Source organism: Lactuca virosa, chromosome 4 (assembly GCF_052849685.1).
Source record: "Lactuca virosa cultivar CGN04683 chromosome 4, Lactuca_virosa_CGN04683_v6, whole genome shotgun sequence".
Lineage (NCBI taxonomy): Eukaryota > Viridiplantae > Streptophyta > Magnoliopsida > Asterales > Asteraceae > Lactuca > Lactuca virosa.
Genome location: NC_136429.1, coordinates 58711385 through 58724871, shown reverse-complemented (window position 1 = coordinate 58724871; position 13487 = coordinate 58711385).

The following is a 13487-nucleotide window of genomic DNA, read 5'->3' as shown; positions in this document are numbered from 1 at the left end:
AATTAGAAGGTTAGGTTATTTTCAAAGAGCTTGTTTTGAATTTGACAACTTGGTGAATGGGAAGTGTTAGAACTTGTTAACACTTTCAAGTACCAACTTAGGTGGAATTGAGTAGAAATCATTTCACCCTTGGAATCACATTGCTAAATTGTCTTGCATAGAGTTGGAGTCCTTACAAATCTTTTCTTCTCCTTTATTTTATTTTCTCTAGTTTAAATTTTTCTTGTTCTTTCTTGAGGACAAGAAAGGTTCAAGCTTGGGGAGATTTGTTAGATGCATTTAATGCATCCATTTTGTAGTTTTACTCCATAGAAGTGCATTGCATTTAGGTTTAAACTTGTGCATTTTGCATGTTTTTCGGGATTTTTCATGAGGCAATTTCATTCACACATTTTTGTGATATTTCACGGACTTTTGGAGGTAGGATATTGTTGGAGGAGGTAAAGAAGAGTTGCGGACAAAATTTCGGGACTTGCGGAGCACCGAGGAGCAAGATATAAAAGAAATGAAGATTTTGGCTTTATAGAGATTTACACGGCCGTGTAAATGGAAGCCTTGCGTTTACACACCCGTGTAAACGTAGATTTCTGCGCAGTGTATTTTAGCGTTTACGCGGGCGCGTAAACGACGGTGTTAATTTACACGGGCCGTGTAAACGTAAATGCGGGTTTTAAAGCAGTTTTTCACCATTCTTAAAGGGGGAACCGATTTTTTTAGGGAGGAGTCGATTTTGAGAGCAGAGAAGGCGATTTTATGGAGGATTTTGGAGTTGATTAACACTTGGGAACCTTTGATTTCACTTTGTAAGAACTTTAATTTCATTTTCTAGATTTGTGATCTTGTTCTAGTCATGAGTGGCTAGAACCCTAGTTTCTCCAACTTCATGTCTTGACTTTTTAGTTGCGATTTCAATCATGTGATTTGATGTTTGCTTCCAATTCCTACCTAGTGAATTTGATTTTGTTTCAATTGAATGTTTGATTCTGATTGTGATTCTTATTGATCATTTGAATTAGGGTTAGGTCATTCAAGTTATCTAATTGCAAAATCCATAATTGTTTTGTGAATTGGACTAAGTAACAAACACTAAATTGATTTCCATTGAATGAATTTAGTGTAAATCTTATTCACATACTCTTACACTCCCGAGCTTGTGAGGAGTATTGGGTGTTGTTGGAAACATTCACATAAATCTTATTGCAACCTTTTGATTTCTATCTAAGAGCTTGTTTAGACTTAAATTAGAAGGTTAGGTTATTTTCAAAGAGCTTGTTTTGAATTTGACAACTTGGTGAATGGGAAGTGTTAGAACTTGTTAACACTTTCAAGTACCAACTTAGGTGGAATTGAGTAGAAATCATTTCACCCTTGGAATCACATTGCTAAATTGTCTTGCATAGAGTTGGAGTCCTTACAAATCTTGAATCTACTTCATTTAATCAATCATTTACTTATTTCTTTATTCTATCGTTTAAATCATTGCTTATAAATTACCCCCATTCTGTGACCATTTTTGTACCTTACGCAAAAAGGTATAAGCACATTCCCGTGTCTCTGTGGATCGACCCTTCTTACCTTGTATTACATTTTTAGTGCAAAGTAACAGTGTTTTGGAGTCATTTTGTACCCCTTTTTTTGTTGGGTTTGACACGCCTAACATGTATAGATCTATTTGGGACTGACAATCCCACACTTAAACTGTTAGCTACAGTTAGGCCGGCAGGCTTGTGGTGACAAATGTCTTTAACGTTCCGACGCCTGAAAAACGTCGTAATCAGGCCGATTGGGTTAGCATGGTTATAAAAACTCACAAAGAGAAAACAACGACATACTTATGAATAATATATTATCAAATAATCTTAATTGATTATTAACCTTACATTCAGATTTCAAAGCAAATATACTTTCAAGGGTTTTATTTAAATATAAAACTATATTACATTTTTTTGCTAGTACATAAGTTCTAGATTTACACGCAGTTACATGAAAAGCAAAACTTTATACTATTTACCGATATGGTACAAACAGAAGTTCAGAATAACATATATCAAGTATTCTTATTACTAAAGTCTATGATCACTTAATGTATACGTTAGGATTCTATATAATGAAGATCCGATAGGCAGTGGAATGTGTGATTTCCGCCTTTCTTCCCGTTCCTTGTTTTGTTGTGGGCTTAGGGCAGATTCACCCAATCGACTGTCCGTTCGATTTTTTTTATTATATATAATTTGCATACACAAAGTAATCATAGGAGGTAACAGGACGGGTCATACCAATTACATGAATCAGAACCTTGAATCACAGATTATAAACATAAAGAAACTTATACTTTTTGGTTTCAAAGTATTAAGATTACATTCCATTTTACTAGGAAAACATAGGATTTTCTGGAGGAACACACGAACATTTTCAAAGAACAAAGAACATATCTTTTCCAACAAAATACTTATGAACTCACCAACTTAAATGTTGACACTTTTTCAAACCACTTGTATTCTCAGGAAAGTTAGTAGACAGGTACCCTCTCAGGCGTTACAAAGACGAAGCATAGTAGCATTACGCCTTAACTTTTGTAATAGTTTTAATGTTATACAAGTAATGTTTTGAAAACAATGTAAATACTATGTTATTAATACAATGGTTGTTGTTGCTTTGATTACTATTATTCAGTTGTTGTGATACTGTACATGACGTCCTCCGCCCCCGAACGTTTCCGCCGTTCCGGTTTGGGGGTGTGATAGGGGGGGGGGGGGGTTGAGGAAGTGGGGTTTTGGTTTTCATGGTTGTCGATCCTGAAATTTCAATCGAGTCCGTAGCATCAACGACATTGTCTACTATCATTACGCTCATCGATGAATCCTTAACAAAGACTGAGGTCGTCATTACCATGCAACCAACACTTCCCCTCTAGCTTATCTCTTTCTATCTTTCTCCCATCAGAAATCAATTCAGGGTTCATACTCGCTAGATGAAGCATCAGATTGAAGATGTAGTTCTATTTAAAACATACCTGCATTTTTATTTTTTATTTAAGTTTTGATTTGAAACATCTCAATCATTCCTAATTGTTTCAGTTTTCTTCAAACCCTCTATAAATCTGCTTCCACTCATTAGTCTACCTAGTTCAACAAACACTATGTAAGATCATCTATAGTGTGCTTGAAATTATTGATGCGTTCGAATTCATATATGTTTGATCTGATTTCATGTTTTCTGATTCACTTGTTGCAATTTATTTGATGAAGTTGTGTAGGGGTTAAATAACGGTGGTTGACGGAAGCTCTGATGGTAAGAGAATAGTAGAAGACCCATTTTTATGTCTGGGTTTGAGAGAGAGAGAGAGAGAGAGAGAGAGAGAGAATGTGTGTGTGTGTGAGTGAGTGAGTGAGAGAAAGAGAGAGAGTTAGTCACAAGGGTATTTTTCATCATTATATAAACATCTAAAAGAATCTGTTTAAAAAGTTAGTTATAAGGACCATTGTCGTGCAAAGTTTTGTCAAAAGGACCATTCATACAAAAAAAATCATAAGGATTATATTGAAATTCTTTTAAATCCATAAGGACCTTTTATGAGATGTTATCTTAAATTTATAGTTTTTCAATTGATTATAACAATATTTAAAATAATATTAAATAATATATAATATATAATTTAATTCATGCACAAAACAACTTATATTCTGTAGTTCAACATATATATTTTTCTTCCATCATAACAATTTGAATTTCATTTATTAAATTACATTAAATTAGCTACTATAAATTTTCAACTTTGAACATTTTAATAAATGTACAAAAACCTACGAATCAAATTTCCATGTGTTTATAATCTTTGAATATTTTATTTAGGGAAAACTGCAATAAAGTCTCTATATATTGGCCTCATAATCGATTTAGTCCCTATATATATTTTTTTATTCAATTAAGTCTCAAATACCGGTAATCGTATTCAATTTAACCCTTTGATCCAGTCAACAGGTCATCCAACTTTCAAAAATTATATTTTTGGCCCAGATTTCAAAATCTATTACAAATTTGGTCTAGAATTTACATTTTTGGCCCATATTTTAAATTTTGTTACAAATTTGGTCCAAACTTTACCCTTTTTGTCCAAATTTTACAATTTTATTATGTTTTTTCTTTATAAAATCATATTTATAGAATCATATTTAGTTTTTTTTATTACAACAGGTCCTAACTTTAGTTTTTTTTTGCCCAAATTTTACAATTTTATTACAACAGGTCCTAACTTTAGTTTTTTTTTTTACAACTTTTTTTCTCAAAGAATTGTTTCTAATATGTTTTTTCTTTATAAAATCATATTTATAGAAAAAAAAACGTATTTTCACATAAAAATCTTATATTTTCTATATAAAAACTTTTTTTAAAATTTTTTTGTATATGAAATATCTAGTTATAAAAATAGGTATTTATTAACTATATAAATATATACAAATCCGTTTTTATAAAAAAAATGTATACAAAAACGTATTTTACAAAAAAAAATGTATACAAACACCTATTTTATCTATATTTTTTTTATAAAATCGTGGTTGTTTACGTTTTTTTATAAAAACGTGTTTGAATAATTTTTTATATAATACGTGTTTGTATACATTTTATAAAATGTATACAAACAAGATTTTATAAAATATATACAAACACGTATTATATAAAAATTATTCAAACACGTTTTTATAGGGACTAAATCGATTATGATACCAATATGTAGGGAGTTTATTGTAGTTTTCCTTTTTATTTATGTAATCTTATTTATCTATACAAGATATTGACATTGGTCTAGTTGTTAAGAGAAATTAAATATTCTTTTACTTTTTTTCTAATTATTTTCCTATTCATTTGAATGATAATAAGTGTTTTAAAATATAATTAATTTTATCGAAATATAATATTTGTCACAATTTCATATGAATAAAAAGATATGAGAAAAAAGAAGATCGATGATATTTAATTTCTAGTTGTTAAATAAAAGAGAAAGTTATGGTTTATATGACAATTTTATCGGAAGGGTTGGAACAAGTAATGTTAACTTGTAATTAAACGAAGAACTTTGTATAACTAAAGATACCAATGATGCCTTTATATTCCCAGGAGAAAAATAAACCCATGAGTTCCTAATTTCATACCTTTACCAAAATAGACTAGGAAATCATTGCGAAAAACTAACTCACCACTTATGAAAGCATTCGTTAACTTTAACAAATGACCCACTAAGTATAATCATTTACCTTTGATAAAAGTAAAAGATTTGTTTTATAATATTAAAAGTTTGTATCAGTTAATATCATATATATTTTAAATACTTAATAATACACATGATGAAAAATAAAAGAATTGAAGAAAAAGGATTGAACTTTTATTACTTCCATCAAACTTCTAACTTCAACATGCTAATTATGGGTTAAAACTCAAAACCCTTGTTTGGAAGAATGAATAATAATAACAATAATATTGAAAGAATGAACCTTTAGATGCATTTATAGGAATTAAAAAAATGAAAATATGAGAGATGTAAACCTGATTTTCACGTGTTAATTCCTTTCATGTGGCATCATTAAATAGAAGAATCTCTTTGAGTTTCACAACATTCCAAAACGACCTGTGTCATCAAGCCCTTTCTGCACGTGACATAAATTATTTACCCAAACGTCATCTTCAGAAACATCTTTTATGACGGGAACAGTAACTTTTGTTTCTCCCTATCATCTTTTGTACACAATAATCGTCAACTTTAACTGTCTCGTCGTTTTATATAGTAAAATTTACATTATTCTTATCTTTTTATATGAATCTGTCTGGACATTGTTTTTTTCATCTATCATTATTAGTTTCTCATTATTTGTTTAATTAATTCCTAATATTGATAATACAAAGTTTTATTTAATAAAAATTTAATAAAATATCAAATAGTTATAAAAAACCTTAATTATGCTATAGATAAAGTTTAATTAATCACCACACTATGTTTGGATCATCTAAACAACTTTATGTTTTAATTAACAGGTGAAATCGTTAAGTTTGAAATTTTTGGTACATTAACAATTTTTTTTATTACTTAATTACCGTTCCTTATTATATGTAAATCATTTTTTACATTTTTATATATTATTTAAATATGATAAAATAGGTAAGTTTTTTTTTGTTTAAATTTTATCAAATGTTTTAGGATTGTTTATTATTAAATTGATTAATTAATCTTTAAATTAATATATGTAAATGGACCTATATTTTATTTATTTTATTTTTATAAGATTTAGTAATAATAACACTTATAAAAGTTAAATTAAATATTTTTTAAATTAAAAATATAATAACTTGGATTTTTTTATTCAAATAAGAAAAAGACCCACCACAATCTTATTAAACCGTTAATAATAGTTTTGAACACCACTATTGATCATACCTTCAAAATCAAACGATCCAGCATCACATTGACTTACTTCAAAACTGTCCCCATAACCAAATGTTTTCAACAAATCATTACAAGAGTACGGGAACAGTCAAAAGTTGGTGATGATTAATATATATATATATATATATATATATATATATATATATATATATATATATATATATATATATATATATATATATATATATATATATATATATATATATATAGAGTGTTAGGTTCATGTGAGACAATAATATTTTGTGAGGCAAGGGGACCAAATCTTGACCACTCATCTTGATTAATCTAAGGCTAAAATAAAATCAAATTACACAATAAGGAAGCACAAGAAGACGGTGACATTTTTGCAATTAAATGAAATTTCAGGATTAGAATAAGGGTGCGGAGGGGCAGTAAGGGGATTTTACTGTCTATTTCATTCAGGTCGTAAAAACTTTTTATATCCTCTTCAATCTTCTTCATTCTGATCTGCAAAACCCTAAGTAACCTCGATACGAACACCAAAATTCGTCTGATTCAATCTCGATCATCAACATCTTCTACTTCGTTCTGATTCGGAGTTTCAACATTGTTATTTTGATTCTAAAATCGGATCAAGTTCTCGAGCATCAACATTCCTGAATCAAATGAAATCGAAGCTTAGTTTTACAACAAATGGATCATTCTACAGAATCGGATTCATATTTTGCATCAAGAGTTAATCCAGGTGACGTATAATACTATAATTTCTTCTTGATTTTATATTTGTGGATGATTTTGAGTTAAAATATTCTAATTGTCGATTTTATAATATGTATGTGATTATGAGTTGATGTATTCATCTATGAGATTTCTTCTCATTCTGATTCTACTTTGCACCGATCTTCCAAAACCCCCCAATAAAACCCTAAAATCGATTTTGATTCACTGTCATTTTGATTTTAAACGTTTTTATTCATATTCTGATCTTGAATCATGTTTCTGCCAATCCTTCAACTGCTACTTCTTCTCATGATTCTTAGTTGAGGAAGGATTCTTCTCATCAGGTAATAAAAGATTCCATTGACTCATTTTTGGTTGTTAACAATTTCAATGTTAATAAATCTACAATCCAAGCTATGTTATTATGCATAAATGAAGTTATTCACAAAATCTGTAGAGATATTCTTGGAATTTGAATTATAATTTGATTCAAGATCTTAGTTTGTTTGATTTATCTTATTAGTTTCATACTTCTAGTGTCAGTTAGGTGTTTGGTAAATTTAGTGATCGCCCGCTAGGTGTTCGACATAATGCACTCTGTATTGATTTCATATTTTCTGCAAGAAAATTGTTATTGAAAATGATAGAATGTTATGCAAACATAACTTGCTTCCTAAATTGATTTTATATGTTATTTTGTTTGAGTAATTGGATTATCTAGTAAATATTTAGTGAAATGTTGTTTGATAATTTGATATTCTAAGTATTCTAGTTTGATAAGTAATATGGTACTTCTTAATTTGACTCAGATGTTACTTTGTTTGATAAGTTAGATGATCCAGTAAAAATATTAGTAAAATAGACTTTGGTAACTTAATATTCTAGGTATTATGATTTGTAAAGTTAGGTGTTACTTCATAAATTTGATTTAAGATGTTATTTTATTGATTAACCAGATGTTACTACTTACTTTGATAAGTCAAAACTAAAATACATTTTGAGAATTTGTTATTCTATCCTGACATAATTGAATTCATCTCTTTATGTTTTAGTTTGATAATATTAGATTCAGATTTAGATTCTACATAATGTAGATTCTAAATCATCTCTTGTAATAGGCTTTAGAAAGTTGTTAAACAATTTATTCTAATTTCGGAATTACTTTTCGGAAATTTATATTGTAACTATGGTTAGTGTTTAATGCAGATTCACTATAGCTTGGGCTAGAAATGAACTTCTTTATTTTAGTTTCGGTTAAATACTTTTGAAATTATTTACTGTAGCTAGGATTAGTTTTTGATACACATTGAAAGCTAATGAAATTTATTTTGATGTGTTCTTCATGCGATTCTGATGTGTCCTTAATGCGACAGATGGAAATTTATTCTGGAACAGTAAGTGGAAATGTGAAATATTGACTTGGGTAAAGAAGGTTTTCTACAGAATAAGAAGCATACAAAATAGTTATGCTTTGACCAATCAGATTCCAATTCCATAAGAAAGTAACTGACGAAGCAAAGGAATAGGGAAAGGTTGATAAGGATGGTCATTAAAAATGATGAGGGAATGGATCGATGCAAGAAACATACTGGAAGGACGTGAATAATTTTTTGGAATATTTGAAAGTCTTTGATTATGAATGACATGGTAGTGTTTTGTTCGTTTGAATATTGATTATCGTTTTTTAGTTTTGAACAATAGTTATGGTTGTTTCAATGGCCAGTGAATGTTTCACAGAATAATAGTCATGGTTAAAAAATAGTTATGCTTCGACCAATCTGAAATATCATACTTTTTATGATTAAATGTTCATTTTTTTGTTATAGTTCATGTACAATATTATAATACAGTAATGTTATAGGTTTTCTGTACATTTATAATATTCTATTAGAATAATGTTAAATGTTGATTTTATAGATTTATATGTAATGACCTTTTTACAATAATATTTTAGAATTTATAGATATATATAATGTTAATAAAACTTACTTACTGTGTATATGAGGAATATTCTAATAGAATAAGTTTATAGGTTGTATGTTCATGTATAATAATTTTATTTGAATAATGTTCTATGTTTTAGAATATTAGAATATTACATATATTATATTTTTATGAACACTGAAATATTAGAATATTTCACTAGAGATAAGTGGTCTCATGGTCTTACGGTCTCAAAAAAATTGACATTTCGAACATTTTATTAGAATAGTGTTAAATTTTGTTGGTTTTTACAGATTTATATGTAATGACATTTTTACAAAAAAAATGATATTATAATTTATAGATATATGTAATGTTAATAAGACTTATTTACTATGTATATGTAGAATATTCTGATAGAATAATTTTATAGGTTGTATGTTCATGTATAATAATTCTTTTGGAATAATGTTCATGTATAATAATTCTTTTGGATTTTGGAAAATGTGATCAAGCAAAACATCTTAACTTGGAGCAAAAAGGGAAGAAATGGAATGACGACTGTTGAATTGATAAAATATTTAGAAGTGTTTAATGGTTAATAAATATAGATTATCCTTTTTTTTTATTTGCAGCTATGTTTTCTATATTTTAAACAACATGAACAGTTGAATCTTTGGTAAACAGTAGTTATGGTCTGAAGGTTTAAAGATTGGTGAATGTTTAATAAAATGATATTATGGTTCAAGAACAGTTATGCTATAAATAATAATACATGAATGTAGTTAATGTCGTATAATGTTAGTAATATCTTTCACATACTAGATAAGCTTAAAATTAAAGTCTGTATGTACAATATTATAGTAAAATAATATTATATGTTTGTCATTATAAAAAGGGGATGTATGTTATTCTAATAGAATAATGTTATGTGTTATTTGCTATAAAAAATTATAGGCTAACTGCAAACATGTATAAAATTAGAATATTTTAAAAGAATAAAATATGTTGTATGTACATATAGAATATTTTTACAAAATAATGTTATAGTTTGATCGGTAACTTGTATAGAACTATAATATTACAATTAGAATATTCTAATTTGTAAAAGCTGATTTGTTTTAAGTTGATTACTATGAATATTATGTTAGGGTAATATTATATGTTTTATGTTATAAAACACAGATGTATAATAGTCTAGTATTCTAATATTATATGTTGTTTGTTCTTATAAGTGTATAACTAGAATATTCTAATAGAATAATGTTCTATGTTTTCAATTAAATAAGTTGATATATTAAGTGAAAATAATGTGTATATGTAAAATATTCTAGTAGAATAATGTTATATGTTATCTATTTTCAAAACTTATATTTAGAATATTCTAACAAAATAATGTTGTAGGATATTATAAGTTACATGTAGAGTATTCTGATAGAATAATACCTAATTAAAATTTGGGTTTTCTAATACTTATTGATATGTTAATATTCTAGTTATTCTAAATCTTCTATATTTAATATTAGTTTGTTAAGATGTAATATTTCGAAATTGTGTGCAATATTCTGATATTAAAGTCTATTATTATAATATTTTGTAATGTGTAATATGTAATTATGCTATGTAAGGATTCTAATATTATATATTTCTACTTGATAACTTGATATTATACACATATGATTTGACGAGTCATTTGTTGCTTTTTTATATTAGATGTTATTCTGTTAGAAACTACTTGCTTTAATCCTTTCACTAAAGTAATGTGTAATATTGTGATAGCACTTGACATACTGTAAGGTAATGTGAAATATTATGAAAATATGTGTCATGTTATCATTTTAGACATTCTGGTATTATTGGAAACAACTTGCTTCTAACGTTTTTGTTATATAATATGTAATATATTATTTTAGATAATCTGTTTTTTGTTGAGAACAACTTGGTTTGAATATCTTTTGTGAAGTATTGTGATAGTCCTTGATTAATAGTTAAGTAATGTGAAATATTTTGAAATTATTTTTCATATTCTTAAAGTATGTGTCATATTTTTAAATTATGTTCATATTCTGATATTAGAATACGTAATATTCTAAAATTAAAAATTAAAGTTACAAGGATATTGTTAGTTTAATGATTAATGTGTTGTTTATTATGGTATAATTTTCATATTATAGTTGAATTCTAAATATCTTACATTAATTTTTTTTATTCAAATGAATTGAATAAAATAACAGTATCAAAAGCCAACATAGTGGATGAAACTAAAACAAAGAATCTCAATGATTAGATAAACACTGATAATTTGAAAACCATAAAACTCGATCATTGGGTTGTGATGTTAGATAAAGGGATGAATATGAATAATCTTAAAAGGGTCTTACAAAGTTATAGTCAAATAACAATGCACCAAAAGCCATAAAAATATTACATGTTTGTGACATATAAAATCTATTACATATTTATTAATCTTGACACTTGTAGTTGAAAACTTATAGCTTGAAATATTCAAGTTCCTTTCAAGTTGAGCTTCATCAGTTACAACTATTTGCAACCATAAATGAAATAATTGTTAGAATCAAGTATGGATACAATCAAAGATCTGAAAATGAAGTCTATGAGTGATTATACATCATAATAATGTATTATGTAATGTAATTGATCATACAAGACACAATGTAAACACTGACAAAAAATACTCTGAATTTAATAATCTTTCTTAGTACATCCCCTTACTGCACATTAATAAGAATAATAAACATTGCTAAAAGAGACATCCAACCTTTTTGTGTTTGATGGAAATTTTTTTTTTAAAAAACTATAATAATGATCATATTCTAAAAACATCTGATGTATATCATGCACCTGAATTTACATATGGCAAATTTAAGAGCATATAGTCTTTTCTTTAGCACAATCCTTTCCTGCAACTTAACAAGAGCATATTCAAACCAAACTATGCTAAAAAGACATCTCCAGTATTTTTATGTTTGACAAAAAAACATGTTTTAACAAAACTATGGTAAATATAATAAAAGTAGTTAACATTACATTGTTTTATACAAATTAAGACTCATATTTTAAGAAGTATACTCCAATTCTTAAAGAAGACATTAGTCGTGGGAAAGAGGAATGATACATCAAACTCTTTGTTCATTCAGGATTTTTATCAAACACATAGAATGCATGTATAGTTTAAGAGAATTTGCTAGAGAACAGTAACTGTTTTGTACATACATTATTAGATTGAAAATTTAAGATCTAGGAGTAAAAATCAAAGCTTGAAGGGGCTGAAAATCGATCTCGATCTGATGACGATGATGATGAATAGTTGAAAGCGCTTACCAGGAAGCAAAATCGAAGCTTGAAAATGCTGAAAGCGATATGAATCTTATGATCAATTGCTAACATCGGTTTATGTAACTTGATGAAAGCGTATTTTGGTGAAAAATCAATTTCAATCTAATTCTGAAGTTGAAAATCATCAAATGAAGGGGATAAGATCTGATTCCGATGAAACCTCCAATTGCTGAAAACGATCTCAATCGAAGATATCAATTGATGATCAGTCGCTCGTGAAAGCTTAAAATCGATGTGAACTACTGATCAACTGTTGAAATCTCTTTCAATAAGCCTGTAAAATCACAAATCATCGCAGCGTGAGTGACAATTAACGTACAAAACTTAAGTTTTTTGCTTCTCATTCAATCAAAATATTGTTGCGATTGAGAAAACCATATGAGGAAATCAACGGATGAAAGAGCGAATATGATTTTGTTACGTTGATTAAGGAAATATCATGTAAATTAGGGGATTTCATTATATGATTAAAAGCTGACTAATCTACCCTTGAGTGTTTAATTAAGCGCTTTAATCAGGGTTTTTTTTGAACCACAAGATCAAATTTGATCAATGACTAAGATTTGGTCCCTATGTCTCACAAAATATAGGTGATATCAAATGAACCTCTACCTATATATATATATATATATATATATATATATATATATATATAAAAGAATGTAATTTCTGGTGAGATTTATAGCTATTGTAGTTAGTATCACGAGTGGTTTTTTATGAGTATCCGTACTAACACCGACAACCCCTGACTCGTTTGTACGTATTGTAAAAAATTCTGATTTTTTTTTATTATCATGCCACTATTTAAATTTTCTGTGTTACCATTACTATGAAATCATTCGTCCGCCCCTGCTGACTATAATATGATCGCTAGACTCTAAAAAAAATATAATCTATCAAATATATACAATTTAGTTAATGCATTATAAAATAAAAGGTTGTGAATTATAAATTAATAACAAAATAATATACTCTAATGCAAACAAAAACGTATCTGTGCACATTAGATAAATTCCAAATCCAACTACTCATAAACAAATATCTACTTTTTGAAGCATAAAACCATAATAGAGTAACCTACAGATTTGGT